The 17,758-nt window shown below is 39.5% G+C and overlaps 1 long non-coding RNA gene across 1 annotated transcript; it reads left to right on the top strand.

Annotated features, from left to right (window-relative positions):
- Window positions 1-754: 754 nt before the first annotated feature.
- Window positions 755-11,032, top strand: LOC103097556 (uncharacterized). The gene is made up of 3 exons (XR_469346.2): window positions 755-938; window positions 10,228-10,375; window positions 10,463-11,032. It is a non-coding gene; the product is annotated as an uncharacterized LOC103097556 (long non-coding RNA).
- The last annotated feature ends 6,726 nt before the right edge of the window (window positions 11,033-17,758 follow it).

Below are 17,758 nucleotides of genomic sequence, written 5' to 3'. Positions count from 1 at the left end.
TTTTCTGTCTATACATTTGTGATTTCTTTGGGGTTAGCATTTCTTCTGTATATAGAAAATTATTATTTGTCCCATATCTGATTTATTTGTACATTGGGTACCTTTCTACTTCCTTCTTTGAGAAGGCTCTAGACATGAACAATATTTCAGGGGTGCCATGGGGAGGACTTAAGGAGCCAAAGATTGGAAGAAAACTTGTCTGAGTCATCTTCAAGACCCAACCTAGTCTTGATTCTGTTCATAAGTCTAGCGCAGAAGGGAGAGAGGCAAATGCTCCAGTTCCTTGGACTCAGCAGCAATTATTCACTGTTAGAAAAAGGAAACTGGACTTGAGTCACATACCTGAAGGTCCATCTCTGACCTTTCCCTAGCTTCACTTCTGCAAGGATCAATTTCACAATCTGCCAAATGGAGATTTGCACTTCTTCCCCTTCAGGGCTGTCATGAGAATAGGACTTTTAAAGGCAGAAATAGCTGTTATTAGACAATGAGAAGCAGAGAGGACAGAATCACAACATTTCAGCATTGGAAGGGTTCTCAGAGGCCATCTAATACAAAGTGTATCTTAACTAGAGTTCCTTCTACATTATCTCTAATGAGTGATCATTTGACCTTTGCTTCAGGGAGGGGGATCCACCCACCTTTTGAAGCCAAATGTTCTACTTCTGGAGAATTCCAGTTGTTAGGGAAAGGTTCCTTGAATCAAATCTAAATTTGCCTTTTCAATAATTTCACCCTACTACTCTTTATTCTACTCCCCAGGGCCAAGAAGAACAAGCCTAATACCTCTTCTATATGACCATCCTTCAAATAATCGAAGATAACCATCATGTCCCCTCCCCTTGAATCTTCTTTTCTCAAGGTTAAACAACCCAATTATTTTGGCTTCTCATATGACATCCATCCTAAGCCCTAAGGATCATATGTCTACAAACTGAGTAAGTCTCCATTTGTGATATATCTAGGGCAGAGTACAGCCAGACTCTCATCTCCTTATTCCTCAGTGTTATACTTTTCTTAATGTAGCCCAAGATCATCTTCACCTTGTGGGATTTTATACTATACATGTTGTCCACTAGACCTCCATATCTATATATACACATACATACATATATATATTCAAGTACAGATCTAGAGCTGGAAGGGGCCACCTATTATATTCCTTACTATACATATAAGGAAACTGAAGATGAGGGAATTTAAATGACTTGCCCAAGATCACTCAGGTATTTAAAGAGGTGGGACTTAAAATGCATCCTGTCACTGTCATCTATCCAACACAAATGTATTAGAGGCAGCTGATGACAGGGAATAGAGCTCTGAACTTAGACATAGGAAGACCCAAGTTCAAATACTGCCTCAAACAGTTCCTAACTGTGGGATGCTAGGTGAATCACTTAACTTCTGTGTGCCTCTGTTTCCTCCTCTGAAAAATGGGAATAATAATAACATCTACCTTTCAGGATTGTTGTGAGGACCAAATGAGGTAATCATTATAAAGCTCTTTGAAAACCTTAAACCACTTTATAAATATCAGCCAATTTTATTATAATGAAATTGATTTTTTGAACCCAAGTATGACAACATTTATTCTTATTAAATTTGCACTAATGTTCTAGTCTAAGACCTTTTAAAATTCTAACTTTTTTATTAGGTATAATAGCTACCCTTCTTAGGTTGTTGTTAGATGGAAAACATATCCTCTATACTTTTATCCAAGTCATTGATGAATATGCTAAATGGCATAGGGTTGGGCAGAGATCTCTGGGATATTCCACTAGAGACCTCCTTCCAATTTGGCTTTGAATTCTGGCTCTATCCATTCAACCAGTTCCAAATCCATCTAACTGTACTGTTGATTTAACTGTATATAGCCTATCTCTCTCCATCTATTGTATAACAAGAACATATAACACTTTATCAAATGGATTACTAAAATTGGGCATATTCTCTTGACAACATTGCCTCACTATATCAGTTTTTGAGAAGGATACTTAAAATATAGCAGTTGCCAGTATTTCAATGTTATCAATGTAAAGTACATTTGATGTTTATTGATTAAATTTTCCTGAAGTAATTAAAAAATCTATAAAGCTCATTTTGTCATTGGCGAATCCATCCTTTCTCTTTGGTATCATTGCTTCCCTTTCTAGATGCTCACATAACATCCCTTTAATTGTATACATTTTAGATTTTTGTCAGTGTTCAAAGTCAAGCTCCCTGGTCTATAATTTTGTACATGCCTTTCTTCTATATTAAAAAAAAAACAAAACAGAACTGAACATTAGTCCTTGCTTAATCCTGCTAGTCTTTCCTTCTGTCTACAATCTTTCAAAGACCATGGTGGAGTTATCTGCCTCAGCTTACGGGGCAGCAGGCACTCTGGGGAATTTGTTAGAACACTCTCCTCCAACCTCTTCTGCATCACTACCAGCTGCTATAACTATCAGTCCCTGAAAGCATTAGCCCTTCGTCTCTGTCCCTGATCTTGTCCTGAACAATCTCCACCTATTATTCAACATAGGTTCCTAGGATTAAGAATGAGACTTCTTCCTGTTGCCTTGTTTCTTGGCTTCATGGTGATAGATGGATCCAATCTGCTCAATCACACTCTGCCTTTGTCATGGGATCCTAGATCTCAAGCTGGAAGGGTCCTTAGAGGGCATGTGGTCCAATTCCCTCCTTTGACAGATGAGCAAACTGAATAGCAGGGAGGTTAAGGGATTTATCAATCTCCCACAAATAGTGAGAATCAAAGATGGGATTTAAAGTCCCTAGAGGTAGTATTCTTCTCAATAAGTGCTCAACCTCTCATGACCCAGGTCACTGACCTGGAGACTATTGGCTATAAGACTCATATACAACATCCTCAACACACACACACACACACACACACACACACACACACACACACCCATGCCAGATGACAAAGGAGTCACACACATACTCATGCTCCAACTTGTTCCAAGCTCTGGATCCACCTGCAAGACTTTTCTCCAACCTAGGTTCTCTCTTTTCCTATGCAGAGGCTCTTGGGAGCTCATGAATGTGCCATTCATCTGTCTGACATCATCAGGTGCTTTATCATCACTGTCCTAGAACTGGTTTTCAGTGGAGAAGAATTATTATAATTAACATTCATATAGTGCTCACTATGTGCCAAGCACTTTGCAATTATTATCTTATTTGATCTTCACAACAACTGTGGGAGACAGGTGCTATTATTATTCCCATTTTATAGATAAAGAAACTGAGGCAAATAGAAATTAAGTGACTTGTCTAAAGTATATATATATATAATCAGAATCTGAGGTTGGATTTGAACTCTTATCCTTCAGACTCCAAGGACTATACTCCATGTAGCTGCCCTAGAAGAACACTGGACTCTATAGTTAAATTTGATTTCAGATCCTAAAATACCACTTGAGCATACCAGCCTCCCTCAACCTTTCCCCTCCCCTCGCCCTAGGATCTAGTCTCACCATGCTTCCACAGATCTAGGCAGTAGATTTTCTGTAGGGATTCCCCCTTTATGAGATATGCCACACAGCCTGGCTATTATCTTATTCTCATACATCATTCTTCTGACCATCACGCTGATCTCACCCACATTCCATTCCCTACACACACAAACTGTTGTCTTTACACCGTCACAAAGAACCAAGGGCCACAAAGAACCATCCACCACCATCACCACCACACCAAAGGTGCTCAATCATTTGTGTTAAAGGAATGGATTGACACTCTTTAAATAGCCAGAGAATTTAGAAACAGAATCTAACAGCTGTGGACAGCTGCCTCCCCCTCAGCACCTTCCTCACACAGCTGCCTGCCTTTCAACTCAGATAATACCATTCTTTTTTGTCCTCAGCTTTTGCTTCTGATCTCCTTGTGTCCAACTCTTGTCTCCTGACCCAGCGCTGATTCCTTACTGAAAATGCATACTACTCTCTGGCTGACCCTTGGCCAAACATTTATCTTCTCTGAGATTCAGTTTCTTCCTCTGTACAATGGGGATAACAATATTTGCACTAACTACTTTCATCCAATGGTTGCTTTGAGGAAAGTGCTTTGTAAATCCTTAAGTGCTGCTTCTGTTCCCGAAAATGGAAAGAGTTTCCCCTGTCATCCCCAGCTGAGATTTCTGCACTGGGCTGTCAAAAGTGTTAATCTTTTTTTTCTGGCCTGAAATTATGAGCCTGCTTTATTGGTCAGAGGCCGTAATAATTTGAGCTCTTATTTTATAAACTCATTTCTGCACAGTGATATCCTGATAGGAGCAGGAATAATAAATCACAAACATATCCCCCAAGATTGCATTGTAAATGTCAAACGAGACAGGAAATTGTAATTAAAGAAAGGAAATTTCTACAAAGAAGCACTTGATTTTAAAATGAGCTAAGCACAGAATTTTCTAAGCATTTAATTATAGTCCAATTTCAACTGACTTTGCTTTTGCAGTTATATTTCTTATTATAACTCTCCACTATAATAATCCAATCTCCCAGCTTACCCAGGTCTGGAACATTATGGGGCACAGATGCTAGAGAATCGTTTAACCTCTCTATGCCTCAGTTTCCATCCTTGTAAACAAGAGGGTTGAACTAATTGAGATTTAAGGTCCTTCCCAAATTTGACCTTCTATAATTCGATGATCCTTCTCAGCTCTGACATTCTATATTCCAAGTTCTAAGGTCTCTTCTGGTTCTGACATTGTAAATGCTTTTTTCTTAAGACCCTTCCAGTTTTGACATTTTACCTTTTCTGTTCTAAGGTCTTTCTCAGGTTCGACAGTCTATGTTCTTCAGTCTAAGGCAGTATGGTACCATAGAAAGAACCTTGAATCTGAATTCAAAACACTGAGTTCAAATCCTGCTTCTGCCTTTGTAACTTTGTGCAAATCACTTGACCTCTCTAGATCTCAGTTTCTTCATCTATAAAATGGAGGATTTGGAGTATATGGACTCAGAATTTCCTTCTGGTCCTAGATCTGTGATCCAATGGACTCACTTTGGCTTTGACATTCTATATTTCAAGATCCCTCCCAGCTCTAATCTTCCATGTCCTAAAGTCCCATCCATCTTGGACATGGACATATCCTCTTTGGACATAGCCTTTGTTTTAAGGTGCTTCTCAGCTTTGGCAGTCTATATTCTTTGTTTTAAGGCCAACCCAGTTTTAATATTCCATGAATTTGTAAATCTAAATATGGAGATTATTAATTCAATAAAGCCTAAAATCATGCTTCCAATTAAGATGAAGGTCAAAAGTATCAGAATTTTAAATCAGGCACAATTCCACTTCTAAACTACAGCAGAAAGGGACACCTACTCAGGAGTTACCTGCCCTCTATTGAGGGACCTGCTTATAGTGTAGCTTCAGGGGACTTGGAAGGCTAGGTGGCTAAGTGGATAGAGTGCCAGACCTGGAGTTAGAAAGATCTGAGTTCAAATTTGGCCTCAGATACTTACTAACTATGTGACTTTGGGCAAGTCACTCAGCCCTGTTTGGCCTCAGTTTCCTTATCTGTAAAAGGAGTTGGAGAAGGAAGTGGAAACCACTCCAGTATCTTTGCCAAGAAAACTCTAAATGGAGTCACAAAGAGTCCAACATGACTGAAAAACAACAAATCTTAGAGATGGGCTATTTTACTTGGTAGCCCTTACATCTTTTCCATTTCAGAGCAGTCCTGCCTATCCTCTCCTCAATTTGGGTCCCTTTGAGAGGGGCACATGCTAGTACTTGCTCCCAAACTCTGCTGGGGCAGGAGGAGGGAAGAGATTCATCTCCATCTTGGGATTATTTGTCTCTTTACCTACTCTGAACTCTCTGAACAATAGCCAGATGTAATTTAGTCGGAACATCTGGATTCTTGGCATTTCTGCATCCATTTTTATCTGAACTTTCAGTACTGTGAAACCACAACCCATCTCTATGTTGTATAAATGGAAGATTAGCAGTTGCTTTGTTAATTTGACCAGTGTAGATAGCTGGGCAAGATATCAAAGACCATCAAACAAAGGCTTCTTCCATCTTACAAATTCACTGGGTATGCAGTCAATGAACTGGGTTGAATGGTTTAAGAGGCAGAATCCTGTGATGAAAAAAAAATGGATTTGGAGTTAGAGGACCAGAGTTCAAATCTCCCATCTGCCACTTAGTACCTTTTTGAAGAAAATACTTGGAAATCAATCACTAAGCATTTATTAAGTGCCTACTATGTACCAGTCATTGGGCTAGGCTCTGAGGATACAACCATGAAGATGAGATCATCCTTGCCCTTAAAGTTCTTAAAATTTTACTAAACACACATAAGTACTAACTAAAGGTACAAGCATTTCACCTCTCTAAGCCTTCAGTTTCTTCATCTGGAAAAAGAAGTAGATGGGCTAGATGATGTCTAAAGTCCCTTCTAGTGCAAAATCCTGTCCTCCTCAGAATGCTGAAGCATTCAAGGAAGTGATTCAATAAAGCTTACAAATCCTTGTGACTAGTTTTTTCTCATGGAGTGGAAGAAAGGGGCCACCCCCATTTTGTTCTTGATCCCCAAATGTCTGTTTAACTGGGACTCTTGAAACTATACAAGTCAATTTGGGGAAAACATGGAAAAACCTACACAAAATTATGAAGAGTGAAATGATTAGAATCAAGAGAACGCTCCATGTAGGAACAGAAATAGTGTTTGAAGATTGGTTTGTGTATGTCCACCTCCAGAGAAAAAATTGATAAATAGAAATCAGTAAGTCATCGTTTTATATATACAGATATCTTTCCACCAAATGATGACTTCTTTAATAGAGGAGAGGAAGGAGAAAGGGAGTTAACTAGGTATTTTAGTATAACAACAATTTATTAAAAATACTATACATGGCTCAGGGGCTGCTCTGCTTTATCTCAGGGTATAGGGGGTCAGCATGGTGACAGTGCTCCTAGGCTTCATTCTAAGAAGTCTCTACTCCAATAGGAATTATGTGAGAAACTCCCTGATAAACTAGACAGTGGCCAAATAAGCAAAGTCACCCCCTTGCTAGTATAATCTGCTCTGCTTACCTAATCCTGCTCTTCAGCTTCCTTTGTAGCTTCTGGCTCCTGTCCTGATCTTTGGACCATCTACCAAACTTGTTCTTTTGCCCTCCTGTTTCACATAATCACATAATCATGTAGTAGACAGAGTCATTGGATCATGGATTTATAGCCAGAAGGGAACTTTGAGGCCAGTTGGTCCCAGGCCTCTCATTTTACAAATAATGAAACTGAGGCCCAAGGAGGGTAAGTAATTTGCCTCATGTCACACAGGTAATCAGTGGCACTGGTTTTCTAATCCTACACCTATCAAGTTGCATTCTAGTCTTTGCAGCTGGTGGGAAGAGGTGGGAGGTGGCTGGTGGCTCAGTGGCTAGAGCCCTGGGCCCACAGTCAGAAGGACATGAGTATAAATCCAGTCTCAGCTATTTCCTAGGGGTGTGACCCTGGGTAAGTCAACTAACCTCTGATTGCCTGACAAAAGAATCCACTGGAGAAGAAAATGGCAAACCATTCCAGTATCCTTGCCAAGAAAAACACATGGGTAGCTTGGTCCACAGAGTCACCAAGAGTCAGAGAGGACTGAACAACTGAATCACAACAGTGGTTCACCCCTTAATGCAGCCCAGTTTTCCTTCTGAATAACTCTAATTGTTAAGTTCTTTCCTCTTACATCAAGCTTACATCTGCCTTTCTGAAAATTCTATTCTTTGCTTTCTAGCGCTGTCCCATGGGATTTAATAGACCAATTCTAATTCTTCTGCATGACAACTATTTATAGACTTGAGCACAGTCATCATGTCCCCCTTTTTCCAGGCTTAAAATTCCCATTTCCTCCAACTGCCCCTCATATGGCACCATCTCCTCTGGGCCCTTGGCCATCTTGACTGTTCTCCTCAGGATCTTCTCCAGCTTATCTTTGCCCTGAAAAGATGCAGCTTAGGACTGAGGACAAAATTCCAGATGCTCAAATCATGGCAGAGTTATCATCCATTGGGCTGGGCTTTTACCCTGATTTGTCTTGACTTTAGATTTGTCTCTGGATTCCCACTGCTCTGCCTGGTAATTGACTTATCCTAGACACTTGACTTCAGCATGCTCAGTGGCTCTACTGCAAGCATTCCTAGTGCTGATTGGTCTCAAGCCATAATAGTAATAATGTAAATGGTGTTTTTAGGTTTGCAAAGCACTTTATAGATATCATCTCATTTGATCCTCACAACAACTCTACTAAGCAGATACCATAATAATAATTCCCATTATCCAGATGAAGAAACTGAGACAGAAGTTAAGTGACTTGCCCAGGGTCACATAGCTAGTAAGTGTCTGAGGTTAGATTTTAACTCAGTTTTTCCTGACTACTGGCCCACCAAACTATTCACTAGGTCACAGAGCTGCCTTAGCACTGAAACTTGATATTGGAGATACAAAAATAAAAATTAATCTCATTGTCCTCAAGAAACTTACCTTCTAGAGGAAGTGATACAACATGCAGACAAGTAAGTACAAAAGTATGTATAAAACAAATACCAAGTGATTTCAAAGAAGGAGAATACTAGTAACTAGGGAGTTCAAGAAAAGCCTGCTTTAGAAGGTGGCATCTCATCTTGGACAGAAACCTGGGATTCTATGATCCAGTGCAAGAAGGGAGAATATTCCACACATGGTGTTACAAAGGCATGGAGGTGGGATGTTGAGTGTCATGTATAAGCCAGTGTGACTAAAAGAAGGAGGAATAATAAGAAATGAGATTATGAAGATGGATGGGAGCCAGACTGGGGAGAGCTTTAAGTGTTAAGCTGAGGAGCTTGTATTGTATCCATTTGGGAACTATTAAAGATTTTTTTTGAGTAAGAAAGTGACATAGCCAGCTCTATGCTATAGGAATATCAATTTGGTGGCCATGTGGAAGGTACATTGGAAAGGAAAGAAATTGAGGCAGGGGGACATTATTTAGTCTAAGAAAAAGGTGACGAAATCCTAAACTAGGGCAGAGGTGGTGGGAGTGTAGAAAAAGGAATAGATAGGAGAGATGTTGCACAAGTAGGTCTGGCAAAACTTGGCCACTGATTGGATATGGTGGTCGAGAAATAGCCTAAGGTTTCAAACCTGGGTAATTGTAAACATGGTGGTGTTTTCACCAAAAATAAGGGCAGGTTGGTCAAGGGGAGAGGGAGGGAGAGGGAAGATAATGATTTTTGTTTTGGACATGTTAAGATGCCTATGGGACATACAGGGGGGAGAAGACCAATAGGTAGTTAATAAATCTGGTTTGGAGTTCAGGAGAAAGTATCCCCAAGGCACAACATAGAAAATGCCCAGAATAACCACTGAATTGAATTTAGTCCTATTCAGAAACCTCACTGTGACTTGGGGACTGCAATAGGTCTTACCAAGTCTTGGGTTGTCATCTTCAGTGACAGATTGAACATATGCCATCCTAAGGTCAGCTTGGCTATGTTTAGATAGGCTTAGCCCCAGGTTTGTTGAAGGATTATTAATTTTTCAGTGATGGCAACTTTTTTAAAGACCTTCTACTAAGTAGCAGAGAGACTGTGATCTGTACTGGTGGAATGAACAGTTTTACCAATGAAATCACAACTCTTTGAAGTATGGTGCAGGGTCACTGTTAAATTTTATCTTATTTGATGAATTTGATGAATATTTGATGAAAATTTAATCTATCTTTTTATCTAAGGAATTGTTAGAAATATTTAAACATCACTGGTCTAAGCAAGTGAAATGTCCCTGGAATATTTCAATGGAGAATTTTAAAGTTGACATTGAAACACCACTGACTGCTTCTTGGGTCTAGCCATTCAAGAAGGTCTGAATCTACCAAATTACTCACATCTATTAAACTTTTTTTTTTCACAAACATAGCATGAAAGACTTGGTCAAAAACTTTGCTAAAATCTAGTAAACTGTACCTATAGCATTATTCTGATAAACCAATTTAGTAATTTTGTCTAAAAAGGAAATTAGATTAGTCTGGAATGAACTGTTTTCTTGATGAAGCCATCTAGGCTTCTTGTAATCATTCCTTTTTCCCCTAGAGGTTCACCAACCACCCCTTTAATATTATGTTCCAGAATTTTGCCAGGAATCCAAGTTAAATTCACTGTTTTTTTTTTATTTTGAAGACTATTTAATCTTTCTCTCCCCGTCTTTTTTCTTTTTCTTTCTTTCTTTTTTAAAAATCAGGACAACTTTTGCCATTTTCTAGTCCTGTGGCCCTTGTTCTTCACAACTCTTCAAAGATCACTAACAATGGCACAGCAGTCACTTCTTTAAGTTCTTTTATTACCCTGGGATTCATAGAGGCTTGTGGACTTGAAGTCATAAAAATCAGGTAAGTCATTTTTAAAAAATACTGTTTTCTTACAAATCTTATATTTCAACTCCTATTAATTATTTAATTTTTTTTTGTTCTTTCCAGGCCAATGTTCATTCTTAGAATGCAAAATGAGTGTCTAACAGTTCTGTCTTCTCTCTGTCCTCTGGTATCTAAAGCAGTGCTCCCATCCTCTTTCATACTGAGATTTTCCCCAATATAATTGGAAAAAACTCAAAACCTCATGTTGTCTTTAGTTTTCATCACAATCCTGTGTTCACTCCAAGGTTTAGAGCTCCTGACACCATTCTTATAGGGCTATGCTGCTTTTTTTTGTATTCATTCAGTCCTTCCTTATTTTCATCTCCTTTATCTATCTTCTTTTCTGTACCTGTTTTTCAAAAGTTCAAGGTGATTGATGAGTACCCTGTGCATCCACATTCTTTGATTTAGACAACTCCCTTTTATTATCTCCTCAATAGAATATTCTTTATATCTTTAGAATCCCATTCTTGGATGCTTTTCAACCTTCATGATCTGCTTTCCTCTGTAGAATTTTGATAAAAATACTTCTACAAAGTATTTTAATATTGATCCAGTGGATTCTATCTCTCCTGTCTCTTAACTGTATAGGTTATAATAGCAATTGCCATTTATGTAATGTTTTAAGTTTTACAAAGTATTTTAATATACACTCTCTCTTGAATCTTATAACTCTATGGGGTAAGTGCTGTTGTTATTATTATCCTACTATATAGAGTTGAGGAAACTGAGGCAAAAAGAGGTTATGCACTTGTCCTAGGAGCACATGGATAGAAAGTTCCTGAGTTGGGATTTGACCCTAGGCATAGCACCTTTTCCACTATGCTGCGTGTCTTCTGAGAATCTTAGAATAGGAATTATCTTGGAGATCATCTAATGTCACTTTCTCATTTTACTGGTAAGGACACTGAATTCCAGGGCAAGCAATTTGCTCAAGGTTAGTAAATGTCAGGACAAGAATTTGGATCCATGTTTCAAATAAGACCAGAATTCTTTCCACTATACCACAGTGTCATTGGTGGTGACATGGAGGTAGGAAAAGAATAGAGATAAAGACATTAGTAGAGATGCAAATAATAATAATCCAATCATTAATAGGCTATAGGATACATAAAGTATTGGACTTGGAGTCAGAAAGATCTGAGTTCAAATCTGATCCCAGACACTTAATAGCTATGTAATCCTGAGCAAATCACTTAACTTCTGTCTGCTTCAGTTTCCTCATCTGTAAAATGGGGATTAAAATAGTACTGATTTTCTAGGTTTGTTGTAAGAGTCAAATGAAATAACATGTAAAGTGCTTGCAAACCTTAAAGTCCTGTATAAATGCTAGCTATTATTATAAAATAGCTCACATTTCATGGTATCATACTGTATGATTGAAGATCTGTTACCCAAAAAAAGAACTACATATCCCAAGAGCCCACTGACTTCCTGTCATTACATACTTCCTGTAAACAGAGGATAAAGGGCATGGGTTTTGGAGGCTCCCTCTCTCTGATGAAGAATCAGCATTGATGGTGGTGAGTGGGGTTGACTAAAAATGGCTAACCAGTCATGGGCACGTGGTCTTTATTTTGAATCTTCTTTATTCCTTGATTTCTCATGATCATTCATAAATCTCTTAAATATAATATTATTATTGAGATTTAATTTAACTTTTACAATACATTTATTATATATTATTATATTTTACTATATATTGTATTATAAATTGTTCACATATATCACATAGCTACATATCTCACTCTTTTTATTATATCCAACAAACATTTATTTAGTGCCTACTATGAACAAAGCACTGTACTTTAGGGATGATATAATGGTTAGGTAAGAAGCTTCTTACCTTTATGGAATTTACTCTAGCAATTCATAAGTCCCCACAGTTTAAGTATCAATCTTCCTATTTTACAGAAAGGGAAAATGAGGTTTAAAACAGAAAAGTGACTTATCCAAGTTCTGGATAGGATCTTGGATGTCCATCCCTTTTATTTTTCAGATGAAGATCCGGAGGGCAAGAAAGATTGTGACCATCCCAAGGTCACATAGTGAGTAGTAAGATCCAGTAATAAGAGAAGAGAACACTTATTAAACACCTATGATGTGCCAGGCACGTAGTTATGTGCTTCAAGTATCTCATTTGATTCTCATAACAACCCTTGGAGGCAGGTGGTATTATTATCCCCTTTCTATAGTTGAAGAAGCTGAGGTAAACAAAGGTTAAATGACTTGCCCACAAGTCACATAGCTAGGAAGTGTTTGAGGCTAAATTTGAACTCAGACCTTCCTAATTCCTGAACTATCCACTGCCTCACTTAGCTCCCTCTGTGAAGTAAGTACTAAGACCTAATGACCAAGCTAAGGTCTCCAAGTTTCAAGCCCATTATCATTATTATTGCACTAGCTTGATCCAGGGTCAGAGTATTCTTAGCATTTGTCAACCTTGCCTGTGCATGGGGACAAGACACAGGAGTAGGGATCTCGCCATGATCTGGGTTCAGGGAGAGCTTCTAGATGCAATCCCCAATGTCAAAGCCAAAGGAAAGAGTTCACAGAAGCAGGGAAGGCTACAACCTCTAGGAGAAGGGTGATTAAATTGGTGCATTCTTGTCCAGTTATGACTTGAGTTTTGGCCACCAAACCTTCCTTTGTCTCACTTGAAAGGAACCATTTTAGGGGTAAACCTTCCTTTCTCACATTCAGGCTTAGATTCAGTCTGTCAAGAGACTTGTTTCTTCCCTGTGAAAATCCCTTTATCACTTCAAAACAATTTTGAAGGCAATGTGGGGAGATTTCCAAAGAAATTATTATTTTTAAAAAGGCTTTCTTTTATAAATATCTTCCCAGGGAGATATTTATTTAGAAAATGCAGAAGGCGGGGCCGTGGAAATCTTCTTACCCATTGACATGCAAATGCTTGTGCCCTGGTGCTTAACCTCCCTTCGCACTACCCCCCTTCCTCTCTTCCAGGACCTGGTGGCTGCCAGCAGGCTGGCCTGGCTAACAGAGCTCCAGTGACTTTTTTTGGAAGGGTGTCTGTCCTAAGGAGAGGGAACTTGCTTGGAGGAAAATATCTGTGTCATCTTCAGCAGATTTTCTTATCCTGAATGGGACTCAGTTTCCTTCTCTGTAAAAGAAGAGGGTTAGGCTGAATAGTCTCTAAGGCAAGCCCTTCCAACTCTAAATCCTATAATCCTATGATAAAGAGCTTATGCAGTAATGATTATTTACTGCTTATTATCAAAAAACATCACTTGTATTTGCCTCAATTCTTTCTTAAAGTGCTTTCATGAATGTTATTTCATTCCAGCCTCATCATAGCATTGGCAGCATTTAACAGCTAAGGAAACTGAGGTCTAGAGGAGGTCATGATTCACCCAAGATCACACTACAAATTAATGGCAGCATTGAGGTCAGAACTCAGGTCTCCTGATGCCAAGATCAGGGGTCCTCCATATTTGAATCAACAGTCATATTTCTAAAGCACAGGTCTAACCATGTCACAACTTTGCTCCACCTCAATAAACTATAGTACCTCTCATTTATTTCCAGGGTCAAATATAAAATATTATTTGATTTTAAGCCCCCTATAACTTGTACTCTTCCTACCTTTATAATCAACTTCCATCTTACTCTCCTAATGTTATCATTCAGTGACACTAGCCTTCTTGCTGTTCTACATACAAGGCATTCTAACTCCAACTCTGCCTTTTCACTGGCCATTCCACCCCTAACCCTTTTGATTCTTCTGTTTTTCCTTCCATTTCTCTTCGCTTTTTTGTCTTCCTTTAAGTATCAGCTAAAGACCCACTTCCTGCAAGAACCCGGCCCAGGTCCCCCTTAATGCTAGTGCCTTTTCTTTGAGACTTCTTCCAATTTACTCTGAATGTATTTTCCTTTTATGTGGTCTCTTTCAGAACATAAACTCCTTGAGGGCAGGGACTATTTTTACCTTTTGCTCTAGCTTCAGAGTTTAGGGCATAAATAATAAAGCATTAATACATGTTTATTGATTGATTGAATAGTGCCTACTTGAAGCCACTGGTAAAGAATAGTTGTATTCTCCCAGGACATTAGCTATTCTGAACTGCTGGCTTAGAGACAGGCTCTTTGGAAAGTAATGCCTCTTGATTAGGCTTTCATAGTTTCCTTTCCAGTTTTACTGTGGACTTCCCAGGTGTCTAATGCCCCTAGGAATTTGGGGAAATGAGGAAATACTTTGGGCACAGCCACTCAAGCTATTTCGAAAAGGGATTCCCAATATCCCTTACTCACTTTGGCATTGAGAGGAACTTTAACCCTCTAGAAAAAGTTCTTTCCTTTATTGCTTTCCCCCAAAATTGATGGGAGTAGGAAAGGGAAGAGGTAAAGGGGTAATACGAAGACTGAGAAAGGGATAGAGAAGAAGTGGAGGAGGAATAAAAGAAGAGAAGGGACAGGAAGAGGAAATAGAAAAATAAGGAAGAGGAAGAAGAAGGAAAGGAAGGGGTAAGAGGAAGATTAAGAAGAGAAGGTAGAAGAGAGAATGGGGAGTTGGATGAAGAAAATGAATAAGAGGAAAGAATGAAGAAGGGAGAAGGGATAAATAAAGGGAAGAAGCAGGGAAAATATGACCCTTTCAGGAAATAGGGAAACCCATTTAGTCATCCTGTTCTCAAACCATGGCCCTTGTGGAAGTTCAGAGGCAAAAGAACTTGGGGGTATGGTAAGCAAGCTATGATTTTTATCAAGCTGTTCAAAAGAAAAGCAAAGTAATGGGCAAGATTGCATAAGACAAGGAGTCTCAGGGGCAGCTAGGTGGCTCAGTGGATTGAGAGCCAGGCCTAGAGACAGGAAGTCCTAGGTTCAAATCTGTCCTCAGACACTTCCTAGCTATGTGACCCTGGGCAAGTCACTTAACCCCCATTGCCTACCCCTTACTGCTCTTCTGCCTTAGAAACAATATATAGTATTGATTCTAAGATGGAAGGTAAGTGTTAAAAAAAAGACAATGGTCTCCAATAGCCACTTGTTTAAGCATTTGCAAAGTAAATAGTCTCAATCTCTTAAAAAATCCAAACCTTTCCTTCTGTGTTCATATCTGCCAATACTAAGTATTGGTTCCAAGGCAGAAGAATGGTAAAGACTAGGCAATTGGGGTGAAGCGACTTGCATAGGATCACACAGCTAGGAAGTGTCTGAAGCCAGATTTGAACCTTGAACCTAGAACCTCCTATCTCCAAGCCTGGCTCTCTATCTGTTGAGTCATTTAATTGCCCCTCAGCCTCTTTTATAATGTCACCACCTCCGTCCCAGGTTGAATAGTGAGAGCCTTTTCCAGACATGAAGTCCATCTGGAACAAGGTACCAGGCAAATTCTGTCTCAGGAGACCCTTCTTCATTCCCACATCTCATTGATGCTTCAGGAGCCATGTAGGTGCTGGGAGATACATAATGGCACAGTGTGCCCAGAATTCTAAACTTGGGAGTCAGGAAGACTTTGATTCAAATCCTACCTTAGATATTTACTAGCTATGTGACCCTGGACAAAAGATTCTCTGAACCTTAGTATTCATACACATCAAATGAGGGGATTGGACTGGGTTTCGAAGGTCTCTTACAGCTCTAAATTTGTGATTCTATGAAAGGCAGCGGTGGGGGGAGTAGAAGATATTGAAAACCATGATGACACCATAGACTTTTTTTCATTCTTGCTCTCTTCCTTATCTCAGCACCTCTAGCCCTTTGTCGCTTGGTCCTGTCCATGGTCCTGACCCACACCACCTTACTGCTTGTATTGAAGTCAGCATCTCCTCTAAAACTTACACGTTTCTTAAGTGAGGTGACCCAATCCTCTCATCTATATTTCTATCTGCCTATATATCATTAGATCAAAATGCCTTTCAGAGGTGGCAGGATGAAGGAAAGCCTGTGTACCTCACTGGTAAAACAACATATCAACAACTGTTAGAGCTGACTTGAAGGTTAAATATTAGGAAGGAATCCAATTTCTCTTGTCTCTTCAGCTCAGCGGCGAGTTAGATTGTGGTTGAGTGTGTGTGCTCATGGAGCAGGGGATATGGAACACTCTAATCAATCCCCACTGCTTCATTCCTGGCCTCTTCTCATATCAGGTCCTGCCTGAGGGCAGTCAGCCGGTGTCTTCCCAAAAGCCAATTGCCCACAAATAAAAATTGGGGCCTGCTGTGAGAAGAGGAAGGGAGTATTTCTTTACCTCCTTTTCCTGATTGATCTCTTCTTGGGTGGCATCTGTTAGGAAGAAAAAATGAAGAACAGGGAGGAGGAGTGGTGAGGGGGAAAGGTAATTGGGCTCAAGGTCAGAGGACCTGGGTTTGATTCCCAGCCCCCATATTTGCCTATCACGTAACCTCAAACAAGTTTCTTCGTCTCTCCTCTAAAAAAGAAGGATGTTTATGTGATAATGTTTGCACCTCCCTCCCTCTCTGGGGGAGCAAAGTGTTTTGCAAACCCCAAAGAATGATAGAAATACAAGCTGTTGGCATGGAAGAAGGGATGGAGTCAGGAAAACCTGTGTTCAAGTTCTGTCTGTGATACATACTGGCCAGGGGCAAACTATTTAACTTCTCAGTGATCCAGGCAATTCTCTTAAGAATGTACACTTACTAGCACCTCTAAGTTACAGATGAATTGCCAATCTACATTGGTAGAATGAATTTTCACAATATGGGTTCCATCTCTGCCCTCTATCCCCATCCAAGTAAGCTCTTTGAATACAGATTCATTTTTGGTCTTTATCTTCCTAAAACCTAGAAAGGTGCCTGGGAGATATTAGGAACTTAAAAAATGAACATTGTATGATTGACTGATTGATTGAATTCTCTATGCTAATGAAATCATAGGTATGGAAGGATCACCAAAAAATATTATGAACATAGTATTCCAGAGTGCAGCCAAAGACCCAGTCTCTCCTGAGCAAGCTCAGGGTAGTGGAGCCAGCTTATCAAATGAAAGAATTCATTTTTAAAATTATTTTTTCCCTCCTGGTGCCTCATGTTGACATTGAGAAAATGAGCTATCAGAGTGTGATTAAACCTCAGCTGCCATCGGTGGTGCCTGTCTGTCCCTCTGTCCATCCAGCCTAGCAGCTGTGCAGTGGAGTGAGTACCTGCCTGTCTGTCTATCTGTCTGTCTTTCTCACTAGTTTGGTCTGCTTCACCAGGAATGAGCAGTTTGAAAGGTTGTTGCTGCCGCAGGGGAAACAAGGCTTGAAATTAACTTTTTCCAATCCATGGACAAAATTAAACAGAGCTGTTTGAGCCATACAAACAACAGTTAAATGGGACTCATTATACTTTCCCCTTTGGAATCCTGGAGGGAACTGCCAGGGTGTGGAAACAG

The sequence above is a fragment of the Monodelphis domestica genome, chromosome 6 (genome assembly GCF_027887165.1).
Source record: "Monodelphis domestica isolate mMonDom1 chromosome 6, mMonDom1.pri, whole genome shotgun sequence".
Taxonomy (NCBI): domain Eukaryota; kingdom Metazoa; phylum Chordata; class Mammalia; order Didelphimorphia; family Didelphidae; genus Monodelphis; species Monodelphis domestica.
The sequence above is the reverse complement of the archived record's forward strand: the minus strand, read 5'-3'. Positions and strand labels throughout refer to the sequence as shown.